We start from the raw sequence: 17,832 nt of genomic DNA, 5'->3' as shown, positions 1-17,832 counted from the left end.
TTGTCATAAATCTTTTCAGAAGATGAAACAACCAGGAGGCAGAGAAATCTATTCTCGAAGATGGGAGGGAGGAATGGGTTCCTTGGGTTTACGTTTGTTCCAACTGAAGGAGGCTGTGCTTCTCCTGCCTGTCTAATCCCATGGACTCACCCCTGCCTCTCTCAGTGATGATAACAATAACAGCTAACACTAGACCTCATTCTAAGGACTTTACCTACATTTACTTTTACCTTCATAAAAGCCCTATAAGGTACGTATTATTATTATTATCCTCATTTTATAGAGGAGGAAAGTGAGGCATAAAAAGAGTTTTGAAAAAATTCAAACTTTACCAAAGTCATGTAGACAATAAGTTTCAGAGCTGGGATGTGACCCCAGCCATGTGGCACTAGAGTCTGTGCACTTAGCAACACGGCTACTGCTTCTACCACCCAGGGACCAGCCAGCTCAGTCTTGGCCACTCTCCACTCTATCCTGCTTCCCAAGTAACCATGCATTCTCCTCTAGTACTGGTTGGTGGTTTGACCTGAAAGAGTGGTTGTCTCTTTGGCAGACCTGGAACTTCTGTTTCCTGCAGGATGAGTACCGCCTCTCCTTTCTCAGGCCTGATGGCCATACCTCACCAGAAGCCAAGGAGACCATAACAGCCCCAAATTCTCTCAGCACCTAACTGTACTTTTTTAAAGAGGAGCTTTGTCTTTAAGTTTACAAAAGATTAAGAATTGTGTCTTATTTTTCTCTATTTCCAATTCTTGTTTGCGTTCTTTACATATAAGAGGTGTTCAGAATTTTGTAAATAAATGGTTTTGCTATAGTCTTCAATAATGCTGAGTTTTAATCTGGCAGCTCAATAACTATGAAGAGTAGAATAGCATTTGTTTAAAAAAAATCCAAATTCGCCGAAACCGGTTTGGCTCAGTGGATAGAGCGTCGGCCTGCGGACTCAAGGGTCCCGGGTTCGATTCCGGTCAAGGGCATATACCTGGGTTGCGGGCATATCCCCAGTGGGAGATATGCAGGAGGCAGCTGATCGATGTTTCTAACTCTCTATCTCTCTCCCTTCCTCTCTGTAAAAAAAATCAATAAAATATATAAAAAAAAAAAAAAAAAAAAAATCCAAATTCAATCATTGTGGGTGGGCATGAATATGAAAAGTGTGGAAAGTGTATGTGCCAGATTCTATTCAATATTCAAAGTTCCTACTCAATGAGGTGATAGGGTATAGTAACAGTATCTCTGAGTTCACATTCCAGTCCTGCTACTTACTGGCTGTGGGATTTTTAACACGTATTTAAATTCTCTGGGCCTCATAGGTAAATAGGAATGATTATGATAATAGCTTCCATTTTGAAGGAATTTTTCTGAGGATTCATTGAGTTAATCGACATATGGTAGTTAAATAAAATAATCAATATTAAGTGCTGTCAACACTGCCTGGCAAAAGTAAGTACTCCATGAATGTTAGCTGTTGTGCTGAACCATCCCATAATTCAAGCATAATATTGTATCTTTTAGCACATAAAATAGTTGTATTTTTAAAAGAATTGATAGTTAATCTTATTTTCTCTTTATGGTTATTAAGAGCACAGTTATTTATTAATAATAGTTAACAGATACAACCAGGAATAACAATATATACCTGCTGCCCCAGCCATCAGGTATAGGCAATATAATAAGTTATGTCATAAAAATATGGCTTACAGAGACATGGTCCTGGCTACCATGGAAACAGCTGGCTCACTCTCCTCATCTCTCCTCAGAGCAGGCCTCACGTTTCTGAGAATACAAGGAGCAGGGAAATCAGTCTTAGCTCCGATCTGCTGCTCAAACTCACACCAACAAACAGCTAGGGAATAAACTCCACTGTTCCCAGACCAACATCCCATCCATTCAGCAAAGGGTATCTGATGGGACAGGCAATGCAACAAGCATGTATTTCTTGGTTTACACTCTCCACAATCAAGTTAGAGAGGATCACAGCACAGTTGCAATATTCAAATGTTCCAAAACATACACACCAGTTTAAAATCTTTCTTGGAGACCAAATTCCGTACTTCATGATCTTAACCTTTGCTGTACAAACCCTTTCCAAACTCCTCCCCAGGCCACTCTTCCAGGGGCACTCATTATACTAAATCTAGTTACTGTTTACCTCATTAGCATGTGGTTTTCTCATTATAATATCATTAACATAAGGCAAAGGTTCCTGCTGGCAAAGTAACCAGAGAAATGCTTACTTGGTCCTTTAATTCTTTTTGGTCATATCCATGTTCTTGGCTGCCTGTCTAAGAATGTTACATTTATTCCTAAATTTATCAACATCTCATTTTATTTCTACTGGGTATCCTCATTACCTTTCTTCTTCAACACAATAGATTTCTCTTCGGATGCCCACACAAGACATTAAAACTACATTTTTAATTCAGGAAAGTGTTTCAATAACTATTTAATGCAAGCATTTGTATATCAGCTGCTACCTCAACAAACCCAGGGCAGATTATCTGTCTCTCTCTCTCTTTTTTTTAAATAAGTATGACGTTATTGTTTTTTTAATGTATTTTTAATTGATTTCATAGAGAGGGAGAGAGAGATAGAAACATCAATGATGAGAGAGAATCCTGGATCAGGGGTCTCCTGCATGCCCCCTATTGGCGATCAAGCCCACAACTCGGGTATGTGCCCTGACCAGGAATCAAACTGTGACCTCCTGGTTCACTGAACCACACTGGCAGGGCAGGATAGAGTACCTCTTTTAAGGATGGTTTTGTGTATGGATGTACCTAAGGTATCAGAATGGGTTGGTAACAGGTATGTTAATATTCTATTGAATTCTAGAACTGCAGTAATAGCAAGAATGCAAATCTATATAATATTTACCATAATAGCTACCCTTTATTGAGTTTCTGCTAGTTGCCAGGTTGGTATCAGATATTTGTTATCAAATATGATCCCAACAAGGATTATCATTTCCATTTCCTGGGCTAAGAAATGGAAGTTCCTAAGGTTACACAGCTGGTAAGTGGCAGGGCGGGGATCCAAATCCAGGTGGCTCAGACTCCCCAGCCCACAGGCTCTCTCTCTTTTGCAGGCTGCCTCTCAGCTCATTGTGCCCAATCACTGCAGTACACTTGGGAAGGAATAAATGAAACTCAAACAACTCAGCCAATCCATGCATTCAAGTTTGGGAAGCAAATTATCACTAGAATTAACTGGGAAATGAAAACTAAATTTATGTTCCTGGTTTATTGTATAGTCCTGCAATAATACTTCATTTTCTCCGAGTGTTTCACTTGAGGGAAAATGTGGTGCTACTAAAAATAAAATTCACCATAATAACTGAACTCAACATTTGGATGCTGTTGCTACTGAAAGTTACAGATGACATTCTCTAGGGAAGGGAGGCTCTCTCATGACATCACATTGCACATTTGTGTAAAGCATTAACTCCTTTGGCTCTCCCAATATTTTTTTGTGTACTTTCTCATCAATAGTAAGTACAGTAGTTTGTTGCCTTCAAAGAGATGGAACCTCCTGCAAGCATTAAGTGAGCCATGGTTCATCTTTTCCCTGTGGGTTTTATCCCACAGCACAGAAGCCGACACCATGTACAATACCACCCCATTCGTTCCCTTTAGAGACCTCTTTCTCTGATGATTTGGGATCTTACCCACTTCACCACAGTTTATTAATCCTGGAGCTCCTCAAACATGAGGTTTTCATTTAATATTTAACTTTGGCACAGAGGCATTTTTAAGTTTCTCCAGCCCAACGCTTGGAAGCGAGCTAAAGAAAGGTAGCCAGGAGAACTCTACAACAATATTTTTTAAACCTTCTCATGTCCATATTTTAAAATGCATACATTTATCTTTTCTTTAGGAAGAGCAATAACTCTGAGCTGACATGGTTTTAATAGTGCTCTTGGTAACAGCTGGTGGATCCAGAATGGTTTTTGGGGGGAAAAAGTAAAAGAAAAAAAGAAACCTCAAATACCTCCCATTCACCCCTGATAACCTGGCCCAGTCCTGGAGAGGATCAGGAGCGTTTCTTTCATAAAGTCACATTTCATTAGGGTGAACAGTTTGTTCCAACTCAAATATACTGCAGCCCATCATCACCATTTCAGTTGATTATCAAAAAGCGGATCAACATAAAATGCATCTTGCCACTGGGCCTCATGCAGACAAAGAGTAGAACTGCACGATATTACAAAAGGCAAAGCAGATGTCCCACAATTAAGGAGTAAGAAGTAAAGATATGAATGATAATAATAAGACATATTTCTCAGAATGAGTTAGCATGAGAAACCAACACTAGAAGGATGATTTTAAATCCCAGGCTCTGTGAAAGGAGTGTTGTGCCATCCTTCTTTGAATTGTGACAAAAAGCTTATTATAAATTATAAAATACAGTGGAAACTCATGTGCACAAAGCTAAAATGTAATCGAGATAAACTATTATTAACTATTTCAAATAGATGAAAATTTTACTTTTTTCAAACTAAAAAAGTAATTGCTGACATTGGGTAAATTAGTAGCAAAGTTATAAGAGCAGAATTAAAGTTCCTTTCAGCCAAAAACATCTTATGTTCCTGGATGCCATAAACCCAAACTCCAGAGCAGTGATTTTCAACCTTTTTCATCTCATGGCACACATAAACTAATTACTAAAATTCTGAGATCTGACCAAAAGATAGGTATAATTTTGATTCATTCACATTAAATGGCTATTATTGTGTTGGTTGTTGCCGTTTTTTAATTTGACAATCTAAGGGAAAAGAGGTCAGTGCCCCTAACTAAATAGTCAGCTTTGCATGTTTTAAAGATTCTTGCTGCACACCAGTTGAAAATCGTGGCTCTAGAGAGCTAAACAACTCCAAGAGAGACTCTTTTTTGTCCCCCGAAATTGTTCCCATAATCAAGTACCAAATCTCCTGGTCTGGTTCTACATATTCTAAAATGACCACATGAGACTCACAGCTTGTCATAAGCTGTTGGCAGAATGGAACCTTCTGGTGATATGGGCAGTGACACATCAAGGGCTAACATTTATGAATCACTGACTACCAGGCTGTTCAGAACACTCTACATGGGAAAAGTCACTTACTCCTCACAACACCCCAGTGTCATATGTATTACTAGTTATCACCATTTCTTTAATAGGTGAAAAGTGTGAGGTGCAGAGAGGTAAGTCACTGGCTTAGATCACACAGTCTGTGAGTGACAGAGGCAGAATTTAAACCTAAGCATCTGGTTTAGGTCCCAACCTGTAACCACTCTGCTGTGCTGTATCTCACACTTACCATCTTCCAGTCAACCTACCCACCAAGCTTCCCAGTAGACTGCCTTCTGAACAGATAAAAAACAATGACTGTACCAGTAGGTACAGTCCTCAGACCACTGCCCTTACTCTGCTTGGTGCCCTGAGCCTTTGCCCTTTCTCCTCCTTGAAGGTGTCACACCTTCAGAAACTCTATCTGCCCAATCCTCCATTCCAGCTTGTACTTTCTCATGAGATAATGACCTCCATTAGAGAATAGGTCAAAGTTAATCTTATCAAAATTATTAACACTAATGTGTGAATGACTTAATAGGATAGAATATTTATATTTCAGAAGAGGGTTTTATTAATCCAAATGAATTACACAGGAGGGGATTTTGTTATTATTTGGTTCTTTTTGTGGTGCTTGTGGTATATAGAACACAGCATTTGGAGTCAGAGACAAGTTGAGATCCTATTTCTGCCAATATCAGCTAGTACAGTTGGGCAAGTCACTCAATATTCTGAATCTCAGGTTCCTCATCTATTTTTTAAAAGGCAATAACTTCATAGTAGAGTTGTTGCAATTAAATAAGATAATATATGTCTAGCACCTTAATACTGTCTAGAACATGATAGGCATTTCATTAATGTCAGTCCTCATTCTATTCTTTCAGTACTTTCCAGATCAATGGGACCATGGGGCTAACCCCTGATACACATTTTACCAAGGAAACCGGATGGGCAAGGCCCTCGTTGTTCGTAAGGTCCGACAGTCTGCTATCTGCCTTTTCGGCAGCATGCCCTCTATTCACGTGCCACTGGAAAGGAGAATGAGTTGGTAGGGGCTTTGGAAGGGTGGTGAGACTACAGTTTCACCAGACACCCATGTTCATGATGTTGGCATCATGTTGAATTATATGCCAAAAGGGAACAGACTGTTTTTTAAAGAGATTCATCAACACTGCCTACAAACTTATTAATTCACTCAACAGCATGTGTTCACTAACTCCTATGTGCCAAATGTAAGCCCTAGGGAAGGCAAAAATAAAAGTAGCAAATATACTACCTCACAGCAGAGATAACAATAGAGAGAATAAATAAATAAGAAGCCCTTCTCCCTAGGGGTGGGCACATGCACTCCTAAGACAGAATCAAACTCAGAGAATAGTCATAAACATCCATGGTGACATCCACTTAATTATTTATTCTCCAAACTTTTATTGAGCACATACTATGTGTCAGCCACTAGGGAAACAGCACAGTGGATGAGACAGGCCATGTCCTTCTCTCACAGAGTTTACAGACAAAGCACGGGAGATAGACAATGAATAAATTAAATAAACAAGATAGTTTCAGCTATTGAGAAAGATTATAAATGAGGCAGTGTGATAGAGAATGACCAGATTTGGGCAGTCTTGGCCAGAATGGTCAGAAAAGACTTTTCTGAGAGGATGGCATTTAGTCACAACTTGCATGACATGAGAAAGAGCCAGCTGTGTGCAGAGCTGGGAAAAGACTATTAGGGCAAAAAAAAACAGCATGTGCAAAGGCCCTGTGAGCAAATTGGTGAATTCAAAGAACAAAGAAAGTCAATGTGTCTGCCCCTTAATCAACCGTGAAGATGGGAGGGCTTGGCAGAGACCAACGAGATAGGGGTCCCTAAACCATGAAGGGAAGAGCTTTCAGCAGAAAAGTTCTGTTCTCTGATCTACTTTTTTTTTTAATGATAAAGAATCTATATATATCCTATCTAATAAAAGACAAAAAGGGTAATTGACCGTACCTTCGCTATGCTTCCCATTGGCTAATCAGCAAGATATGCAAATTAACTGCCAACAAAGATGGCGGCCGGCAGCCACGCAGCTGAAGCGAGCAGGAGGCTTCCTTGCTCCAGTGATGGAGGAAGCCAAGGTTCTCCGCCTGCCCTGCCTGCTCTAAGCTCCGAAAGCAACAAAGTTTCAATTATAGAAGTTAACAAACCCCAGATACCTGCTTTCAGCAGGCCGTGGCCTCAGAGCTGCAGCGAACAGGAGCCAGCTCTCAGCTCCAATGACAGCAATAAAGTTTCAATTATAGAAGGTAAATAAATCCCAGAATAAAAAGAAAAAGAAAAAAAGGAGAGGCTGGGAGCTTCAGTCTCTGGCCAACCTGAAAACGGCCCTCAGCCCCTCACCCAGACTGGCCAGGCATCCCAGTGGGGACCCCTACCCTAAAGGGGCTGTGGCCAGCCTGAAAACAGCCATCAGCCCCTCATTCAGGCTGGCCAGGCACCCCAGTGGGACCCCCACCCTGATCCAGGACACCCTTCAGGGAAAACCAGATGGCCCCGACCCGTGCACCAGGCCTCTATTCTATATAGTAAAAGGGTAATATGCAAACTGACCCTAACAGCAGAAAGACTGGGAATGACTGGTCACTATGACACACACTGACCACAAGGGGGCAGACGCTCAATGCAGGAGCTGCCCTCTGGTGGTCAGTGAGCTCCCACATGGGGGAGCTCTGCTCAGCCACAAGCCAGGCTGATGGCTGCCAGTACAGCAGCGGTGGTGGGAGCCTCTCCCGCCTCCTCAGCAGCACTAAGGATGTTTGACTGCAGCTTAGGTCTGCTCCTCGCTGGCAAGTGGACATCCCCCGAGGGCTGCCGGGCTGCCAGAGGGATGTCTGATTGCCAGCTTAGGCCCGCTCCCCTGGGGAGCAGGCCTAAGCCAGCAGGTGGTCATCCCCTGAGGGGTCCCAGACTGCGAGAGGGCACAGCCCCCCCCCCCCCCCGAGTGCACAAATTTTTGTGCACCGGGCCTCTAGTATATATATAAAAGGCTAATATGCTAAGTGTCCCACCATCCAACTGGTTGCTATGACGTGCACTGACCACTAGGGTGCTCAACACAGGAGCTGCTGTGATGTGCATGGAGAAACGGCACCGCGGACCTGGTACCCACAAAGCAACACTCGGCTTCCCCCAAGTGGGACACAGGCCCTGCCACCACCCCGGAGAGACAGCATACCAAATTGCAGCCAACACTGCCAAGACCCCATGGTGCAAAATGTGGCCCACAGCCCAGCCCAGCCCAGCCTGGAAACAGTCGCTGTGGGCACTGGGTAATGACATCATGTAGCAATGCCAGGCTTCTTCTCCCTAGCAACAACTAGCTGCCTTGCAGTTTCTTCAGCCCAGTAACACAACTTGCTGTATTGCAAGGTGCAAACATTTCACACTTTAACCAAATGTCTGTGAAGTGTTTTCCCATGCCTCATTTCATTTGATCCTCACAGAAGTCCTGGAGTAGGTAGATAAGAGACTAGGTTGAATCCTATTTTCTTTTCATTAGCCAGGAAACAGAGATTTAGAAAGGTTAGAAACTTGACCCAACTAAAAAGAAGTAAGAAATGGTAGACCTTGAAAATGACTTTAGGTTTTCTCACTGCACAGAATACAGTCAAACACTGCTGCAATTCAATAGTTTACCCTTTGTTCTCCCCATGTGATCTACAATAACAATCTGCTTCGTGTTGATATTTACTGCTGTGTTGCTGACAATTACCTGAAAGAGAAGTTGGGGTGCTTCACTGGGCTGGAAACAGTTTAGCTACATCAGAAAGCAGGTCTAATTAAGCAAGTTTATTCTATATCTATAAAAGGCTATGTTGACACGTGCATGCACGATACATATAAAGCTCTTGCTGGTGCCAATCGCATGCGTGTGTTTTGATCTGTCATTGTTGATTGTGAATTTGGTTGACACTTCTATTATAGAGAAAGGGCGAATAATGATATTAAAATATTTCTTCTAATTAATTTCCTTTCAATGTGCATGAATTCATGCACTGGGCCACTAGTATTTATATAATCACATTTTAACAAAGATAAATGTGTTCAGAGGAACAATTATTGTATTACACTGTACATACAGTGACTATCAATTTTCAAATAATTATAACATGAAATATACTAATTCTAACTAGAAATATGTGTAGTTTCAGCATCAGTAGGTTAAATGTTAAGATTAAGAAGTCATTTTGGGACATTCAGTGACTCAGGAGTCCATCATGATCATCATTACCCAGGTGAGAAAAAAAAAAAGGTGTATTTCATTAAATTCTGACCAAAAAGATGCCAGGCAAAGTAAACTTTATTTGAAATTAATACTCTCCCAACCTACTGTGCATTCTACAGGACGGGCATGTTTGAATTGGAACCTTTCCAGCTCATCAAGCCAGGTTTGTGGTTTATGTTAAATCCGCACAGCTGAGAGTAAGCCAGGGCTTCCTTGGTGGTTTCCATTCATGAAATTCCCAGCTTGCTAACTATGAAGGTGCTCATGGACCCAAATTGTGGCACCTGAAAGGTGCTTCTGGAATCTCAGGTTGCCCCCCTCTCATGATGAGATGGGCATCTGGTGAGATCTGAGAGTCATCAGAGGCCACCTTCCCCCAAAGATCCTCCTACTGATCCTCAAACTCATGGGTGTCCTCATCACAAATTTCTCCTTGAGGAGACGGAAACTCCATTAAAAGACAAATGTTTTATCCTGGAGAGGAACCCAGTGATACCATTGTCAGTCATGAATATCTTCCAGTGGTTTCTTAAATCACCTGGTTGTTGCCTAGCAGAGTCCACACACATTTTTTTTTAAGTCAGGGGAGACATTTAGGAATTTCATAAATGTGCCTTTAAAAAGAGCAGGTTGATCAATAAACTGTGATACATCCAGACAATGGATGTATCAGCACTAGAAATAATTGAGCTAAGCAAGCCATGAAAAGACATGGAGGAACCATAATGCATATTATTAACCCTTTGAGTGCCAACCAATATCCTAGGAACTATGCTAAAATTGCCAAGGCATTTTTGCTGATTTTACAGAAGTTTAGGCAAAAAATTATGAATTGCAAGTAAATGAAGTTACATATTCAAAAACTTAAGGAAACCTTTACTACATTTGTTTTCATCTTTGATATATATTGTTTGCTGATTGTATTATAAAATACTAGTAGAAAAAAAATTTGAACAAAACATATAATGTTAAAATAGAGGGACATCCTTTTTCAATATCTTCCACAAAATCGTCATCTTCACAGCAAGAATTGACATATTTAGCAATACCATCATCACTAATAAAAGCAGACTTAGAACTGGGCACCATTTCGAAGCTTTAGGGCTACAAAATCTGAGTGAACTTCATAAAATCGTAGTACCTGTAAAAAATTAGAAAGATAAATGCCAGTGGTCAATTTTAGAACTACAAACATTTGGCATCATAAGTAATCTGCACTTAGGTGCCATCTGTCAATAAAGAGTGAACTACTAGCATCTAATAGTAACACTGCAGGAGGAGCGCGATAGCGCGCCCCGCACTTTTGGTGAAAGACAGGAGGAGCGCAATCGGGCTCCCCGGCACTCTAGGGGTTAAATGAAAGAAGTCAACCTAAAAAGGCTACATATTGTATGATTCCAACTGTATGTATGACATTCTGGAAAAGGCAAAAAACCATTGAGACAGCAAAATGATCAATAGTTGCCAGAAAGAGGGAGGTCTGAACGGCAGAGCACAGCGGAGTTTTAGAGCAGTAAAACTATTCTGCAAGGTGTTACAATGCTGGATATATGTAATTATACATTTTTCAAAACCCATAGTACATAAATCACCAAGCTTGAACCTCAATGTAAACTATGGACTTTGATGACAGTGATGCGTCGATGTAGGTTCATCAACTCTAACAAATGTACCACTCTGGTGTGGGAAATTGATAGTAGGGAAGACTGTTTTGTTCAGTTTTGCTGTAAACATAAAATTTCTCTAAAAATAAAGTTTATATTTTAAGTTAAATAATATAACTCCTAATAAATTAGAATTCAATTTTTTAAGTGAAAAAGAAGGTTTGGGTGGAAGGTCTCCATGAGCAATCCTCAGCACAGGATGGGGGTGCCAAAAAGACCCGGGGTCACCAGAAAAGGGAACCATGAGCACACGCCCCATGATTTCTCATGGGCATTTGCTCTGCGAAGATCAGGGCTCAGAGATGTGGGAAGCAGTGTGCCCAGCCTCCTTGGCAATATTTGTACTGATGGAAACAAAGAACCTCAACCTAACAATGATCTTGGGAGTACATGTTAACTTAGTTGAACTGCCTTCCTGAGGCATTGATGCCGTGGATTCTTCTAGCGCAGTGGTTCTCAACCTTCCTAATGCCGCGACCCTTTAATACAGTTCCTCATGTTGTGGTGACCTCCAACCATAAAATTATTTTCGTTGCTACTTCATAACTGTAATTTTGCTACTGTTATGAATCGTCATGTAAATATCTGATATGCAGGATGTATTTTCATTGTTACAAACTGAACATAATTAAAGCATAGTGATGAATCACAAAAACGATATGTAATTATATATGTGTTTTCTGATGGTCTTAGGTGACCCCTGTGAAAGGGCCGTTCGACCCCCAAAGGGGTCGCGACCCACAGGTTGAGAACCGCTGTTCTAGGGGCTTTAATCCAGTGTAGTCCTAAAGAGTTAAGGCCTCTGGAGACAGACCATCAGATTCGAATCCTGCTATGCTACCTACTGGCTGTGTGAGGACTTGGAGCAAGTTATTTTACCTCATGGGGACCCACTCACCCCAATTTCTTTAGCCCCCCTCAAAATGCAAAATCTATTTCACTCAGGCTTTGGGGCTTTATTCCTTGTTCACACTCAGTTAATTAAAAGCATTGCTGGCAGCATGCCTCTGAACTCCTTGTCTCTTCTGTATTCTAAGTTCACGACAATTACCCTTGCCCCGTGGTTTCATGTGATGCCATGGATGGGAGGGCAAATTTTAATTTGTGTTTCAAAAAACCTTTTTGTGTGTCCTTAATTGGGTTGAAAGCACTGTTGCCACATGGAGAAATATGTATGACGCTCTTTTATAGGGCCCGCTATTTCTGAGTTTAATGTCTCCAACACTTAGAAAGACTCTAATGAAAACTGATTTTTACTTTTAATTCCAGTCCTTTAGCTTAAAAAAAAATTTTAAGTCTAAACTCTTTGGGCCCTCATTTTCTTGTTTGCAAAATAAACATAATAACATCATACACCCAGGATCATTGGGATTGTATTAAATGAGATGATTTATGTAAAGCACCTAGCACAGAGTCTGGCACTTAGTAAATATTTATTCAAAGTTTGTTACTCCTAATATTATTAGAAGTACTTAAAACACTCTAAGCCCTCATGAAATATGTGTTCAATGAATTAATAATAACAGGACTTCAATAAACCCCTGGTGGTTCCACTGTCAGAGGCGATAGGTAATGCTTGGCTTCCATGTCGCAGTGAGCAGGCTAATCAAGATGTTAAGGGCAGTGGTGGCCAGGAGTCAGTCAATCTATCCTCCAACAAGATTCCACCGCTCTTTAGTATATTTCTGCTCTGATTGTTATCTGCCTCTACATGTTTCCTGAATCTGACGGGACACAACATAAGTTAAAATTCAGGCTATTATAACTTCTATTCACATAAGATCTTTATTTTGTACTTTAAAATAATTTTGTAGCAACTTGAGCTATTTGAAGGAAAAGTCTCATGTAAATTGTAATACATAATTACATTTTATATGTTTTCTCTCAAAGATCCTTTAACAGATACTGGGAATACTCATTTCTCTCCTAAATCAGAACTCAGAATCAAGCAAACAGCCAACTTTTGTGTCTCTGTACCACTGTGCCCACCATGATAACTACAGGTAGATGGAGAGAGAAATGATATATTGGAAATGGTTAGATGATATATATATAGGAAAAGGATTTTTCAGTTATTATTTGATTTTGGTAGATAAGCTAGAACAAGTAGAGTTCAGCAGAAAGAATTGTATATGGTTCCTCTAAAAAAAAAAAATCCAGAATATCATTGTATGCTAACAATATGTAAGTCTAATAATTCTTTTCCTGCCTCAGACATCTCATGAATAACTCATTATTTTTTAATGTGCTTCTGTATAAGGCCAGATGCTAATAGAGATAGTTCACAAGTTATTTATTTTTGCTATGCAACGTCTTCTGTTTGCATTCCTTGTGGACCTTGTTGAGACTGACATTAAAATAAGTTTGTTTTTTATGGATACACTTCAAGGACTAGAAAGCAGAAGAAGCTTAATCACACGCTGGAATATGGAGGGAAGCCAGCTTGGGATTGTAAAAATGCTGGCAATTACCATCCCAGTAAGTTGGTCAGCCCAACACACATAAACAGGAATTGAATGTTTCCCTGTGACTAAGTTCACAGAGATGGAAAATGACGCAGGGAAGGAGTCTGAGTAGTCAGCACTAGCCAAGCCCTCTAGACTGTGAGTCATTCCAGGACAGGGACCTCACTCTCCACTTATTATTGTGTCTACAGCACCTGGCACTTGCTAAGTACTAACACAGCTGAATGGATGGATCAATGAGTTAATTAATGGGTGAGAGCATGTCTCCGCATTATTTATGTCTTAGAACTCCAATCCCAAGGAGAGCCCTGGAGTAGGATCTGGAGGTTGTTCTGCATACAAAGGCAAAAGGTCAAGCAGTGATTTTTAGGGAAAATTTACAAAGAGAGAGAAGCAGTGGTTGGTGAGAAGATACCCTGTTGTCCTTTATACATTCCAGCCTAGGGTCATGCACAACGATCCAGCAGGCCCGGAAGTCAGAATCCAAGAGAGGGAGCTTGCCCCTTGGCCTGTGAGGCATTTAAAGTTTTTGACTAGGGAAGCACCAGCCCTTCCCCAGAGTGGTCAATAGCCCAACCACATGGCAGAACTTTGGCTTCTGCCCTCTTCTGGCCACTCAGTCATGGCTGAGGCGGGTGCCAGCCCCTCTCCTATCCGGGAGATGGAGTGTAAGCCTCGCAAATGACTAGAACTTTCATCTTAAACATAAATTTAGGGTGTGCCTTAGCCACTTTCCCCTGGGATCTGCTGGAGCTCAACTCATTGCCTGAGAGTCCAACCTACAGTATTCTTCTAGAAGACATTAGTTCTTGTTTCTCAGTGGTGACACGAATTCATCATTCCATCATGACCAGCTCTTCTGCCAGGAGCTGCTGGAGATGCTTCCTGGCAAGGCTAGGCTTCCTGCCTCTGTCTCATGCCTCTGACTTCCTAAGATACCTGTTACCTTGCACCTCCATGTTATTCTCTATCGATTCCGCACCCAGACCCCCCTTCTTCTAAATTCCCCGGGGCCCAGTTCCTTAAGCACGGTTCATTTTATGTAATCATCTGTCCAAAAAAAAAATCTCTGGAATGAACGAGCTTTCCCAGATTCTGGAACTTTAACAAAAATTGTAAGCACTCAGCAGACCTGCAGAGGAGGTGTTTTGGTCCTAGGTAGGGATGGGCACTTTTAATACCACCCTAGTCAAACCCCATGGACATGTCTTCCTTGCCTATGGTAAGTCTGCCCATGAGTCCAGTGAAGAGGGAAGATGATTTGATTCACCCCCTCTCTGGCTTTTGAAGACATGAGTTTTTATTAGAGTTCAGGTTTCAAATGGGCTGCTGAGGTTGCAGATACCAAGTGAGAATCAGAAATTTAGAAATGAGCAAAGCAATTAGGGATGGATTTGGGAAAACAAGGGGAAGAGAAGAAGCAGGTACAAGAGAAAAGGGGGCAACATAAAGGCAGGTCAAGAAAGGAAGCAGGACCAGTTGCCTTGTATTTTTTTCAGACATGTTTGTCTTTGCCTTGGATTGCCATTGAGGCAGAAATGACACCTTAGTCATGCTTGATTCCTCAAATATTTCCTAGGGTGGTGGTTCAAAACATGTTTGTTGAATGCGATAAATAAGAAAACTGAAGTGGGATAGGGTAATGGGCCAAGTGGATGCAATAGGTCATGGTGACTACCCTGACTGTCATTGTATGCCATCTTGTTAACTTCACTTTTTAAGCAAACAAAAGAAGGAATAAATTAAAATAGTTAATTCTAATGGTAACTCACATGACAGTAAGTGAAACCTTCTCTCTTGAGGGATTTTTTCTGCTCAATATCCAGATTCTATTATTCTTTTTTTAAAAAAAACACATTTTATGGATTTTTTACAAGGAGGAAGGGAGAGGGATTGAGAGTTAGAAACATCGATCAGCTGCCTCCTGCACACCCCCTACTGGGGATGTGCCCGCAAACAAGGTACATGGCCTTGACCGGAATCGAACCTGGGACCCTTCAGTCCGCAGGCCGACGCTCTATCCACTGAGCCAAACCGGTCAGGGCCAGATTCTATTATTCTTATAGCAGAGAAGCCAGAAACTTAGAGGAGCTGAGCAGCTTACCCAAAGCCACACAGAGGCAAATGTTGTGCTCAGGACAGACACTCTTATTTTCCAATACTCAAGGCTATGACTGTGAGAAGAGGAAATTGAACCTCATAGGATGTTCTATTCCAGAGTGGACACAATTAAATATAAGAGTCAAATAAATTAATATAATATAGAATGTGGGGCCCTAGCTGGTTTGGCTTAGTGAGTAGAGCATAAGCCTGTGGACTGAAGGGTCCCAGGTTCGATTCCAGTCAAAGGCGCATACCTTGGTTGCAGGCTCAATCCCTGGCCATGGTCGGGGCGCATGCAGGAAGCAACAAATTGATGTCTCTACCCCTCCCTTCCACTCTCTCTAAAAATCAATGGAAAAATATCCTCAGGTGAGAATTAAATATATATATATATATATATATATATATATATATATATATATATTGCAGACTACACAAAGTTGAAATGGGATCATGAACAACCAATCCTTAACCTGTTTGCTATTAGGCTGGAGAGCAAGTTCCTGATCTGCTCTTCTGGAATTCAGATACACTTTCTATTTATTGTTTATAAATTTAAATATTTAAAGGAATACAAGGCAAGTTCACACAGGCTGAACTGGGCCTCTTTATATTGTGAATACATTTCCAATGGGGGCGGGGGGGGCAATTACGGAAAGATGGTAAGTTTGTCTTCTGACAATATTTCCCAGACATTTTTTCTCATTGTTAGCAAAGCTCTCTTGGAGTGTAACTACGAGTTTTTGAGGAATGGTAAGTTTAAAGCAAAGGAAAGGAAAATTTCAATCAGAACCAAGCTGCCCCCACTTCTTTATTTTTAAACAGAACCATCAAAGGCCAGCTAACGGAAATATACTTAAGTGGCATTAATTCATCCCTAAGAGGCTCTCCAAGAGTTTTATTGCTACATAAGGGAAAACCATAAACCAGCGGGAGGAGAAAGCAAGGAAAATAAGTCTGGGGAGTCGCCTCATGTTAGAAAGTGAGCAGGTGGTCAATAATGTGTCCTTGGCTGGTTTCCACAGCAAGGAGACAGACATTCATGGCAAGGATGCAGCCCACAAAACAGGCAATCACAAGGAAAAGAATCGTGGAACTTTGCAATGTCCTGCTGAAGAGTTCATGAGTATGAAATAATAAAAGGCTCATCTCTCCTCCTCTTCTCACCACCCATCCAATTTCATGTTAATACCTCTACAACCTATTGCCTGACTCCTTCCAGTCTCTGGAATGGTTAAGACTTAAGATGGGGGGTGGGGGCGGGGGGGATGGAGGACTTGTCTGGGGAGAGCCAAGCACAGTGAGTGTTTAGACTTGAAAGTAATATTAGGGATCATTTATATCAATATATTCAGTTTTACAAACAAGGAACTGGCGTCTCAGAGATTACTTTTATAGAGGAAGGCAACTTCAGAGATTTTCACTTGAGGTCTAAAGTCCTAAATTGAATATTAAGGCTGGGGATTGAGAAGGGGGCTGGGTGCAGGCAGGCAAGGGAGGGAAAAATAGAGACATCTGTAATAGTGTCAAAAATAAAAAACAAAGACTGGGGATTGAGAAAAAATGTCTTCATGATCCTGTCATTCATCTAAGCCAAGCCTAAGTGAGACCTTACAGAGATTTAAAATATCCTGCAATGAATGAAAATTATTACCTCAAGATTATTTTGCTTTCAACCAACCCTTCTCTGTTTTTACAAGTTTTTTTATAATAAAAAAGAACACTTTGTATTAATCTTTACCGAAGAATTGGCTATTATGTAGGTTTTTCCATTCTTGTGAGCTGGCAACAGACACCAGGACACAAAATCAGGAGAATGAGAATGAAAATAGTAGACATAAGAGTAACACTGATTCAGTGTTCGGAAAACGTGATGCTCTCTCCCCTTTGCACCATCCAATATCTTATTTTAACATTTGAAAAATGGGGGAGGGGACAGGAGGGAAATATGATGGTGCCACTTGTATATTTGTTTCACAGCATGAAGCCTACCTTGTACACAGTTACAAACTAGGTGCAAAGAGAATTTCCCAAAGATAAAGGTCTGGTCCTAGCTCTCCTGACACTTGAGAAAACTCTTCTATGGAACTTCCCACCTCATAACCAGCTCCCAGAATTTATGACCAAAATTCTTTGTTCAAAATAAAATATATTACCAATTTGTTTCATTTGGGGGAGGGGGAAAACTAATGTTTTCTATTTAAATATATATACTTGCAGCTAAATACGGTTTGGATTTATGTGGTGTTTTGGATTTGAGGTTACTACTTTGCACTAACTACA

The 17,832-nt window shown here is 40.9% G+C and overlaps 1 protein-coding gene across 3 annotated transcripts in view; it reads left to right on the top strand.

Moving 5' to 3' along the window:
* COL8A1 (collagen type VIII alpha 1 chain) overlaps positions 1-17,832 on the top strand; it is a 164,889-nt gene that overhangs the window by 125,287 nt on the left and 21,770 nt on the right. The window contains exon 1 of one of the 3 annotated variants that reach the window (XM_070406101.1): positions 9,436-9,480. The exons of the other annotated variants lie outside the window; for them this stretch is intronic. The gene's annotated coding sequence lies outside the window, so the exon portion shown is untranslated. Of the gene's footprint in view, positions 1-9,435; positions 9,481-17,832 lie in introns of those variants that run through there. 3 annotated transcript variants of the gene reach the window in all.

This window comes from Myotis yumanensis, unplaced genomic scaffold, assembly GCF_028538775.1.
Source record: "Myotis yumanensis isolate MYYU_CA2020_CCGP unplaced genomic scaffold, mMyoYum1.0.hap1 SCAF_2, whole genome shotgun sequence".
Classification (NCBI taxonomy): domain Eukaryota; kingdom Metazoa; phylum Chordata; class Mammalia; order Chiroptera; family Vespertilionidae; genus Myotis; species Myotis yumanensis.
The sequence above is the reverse complement of the archived record's forward strand: the minus strand, read 5'-3'. Positions and strand labels throughout refer to the sequence as shown.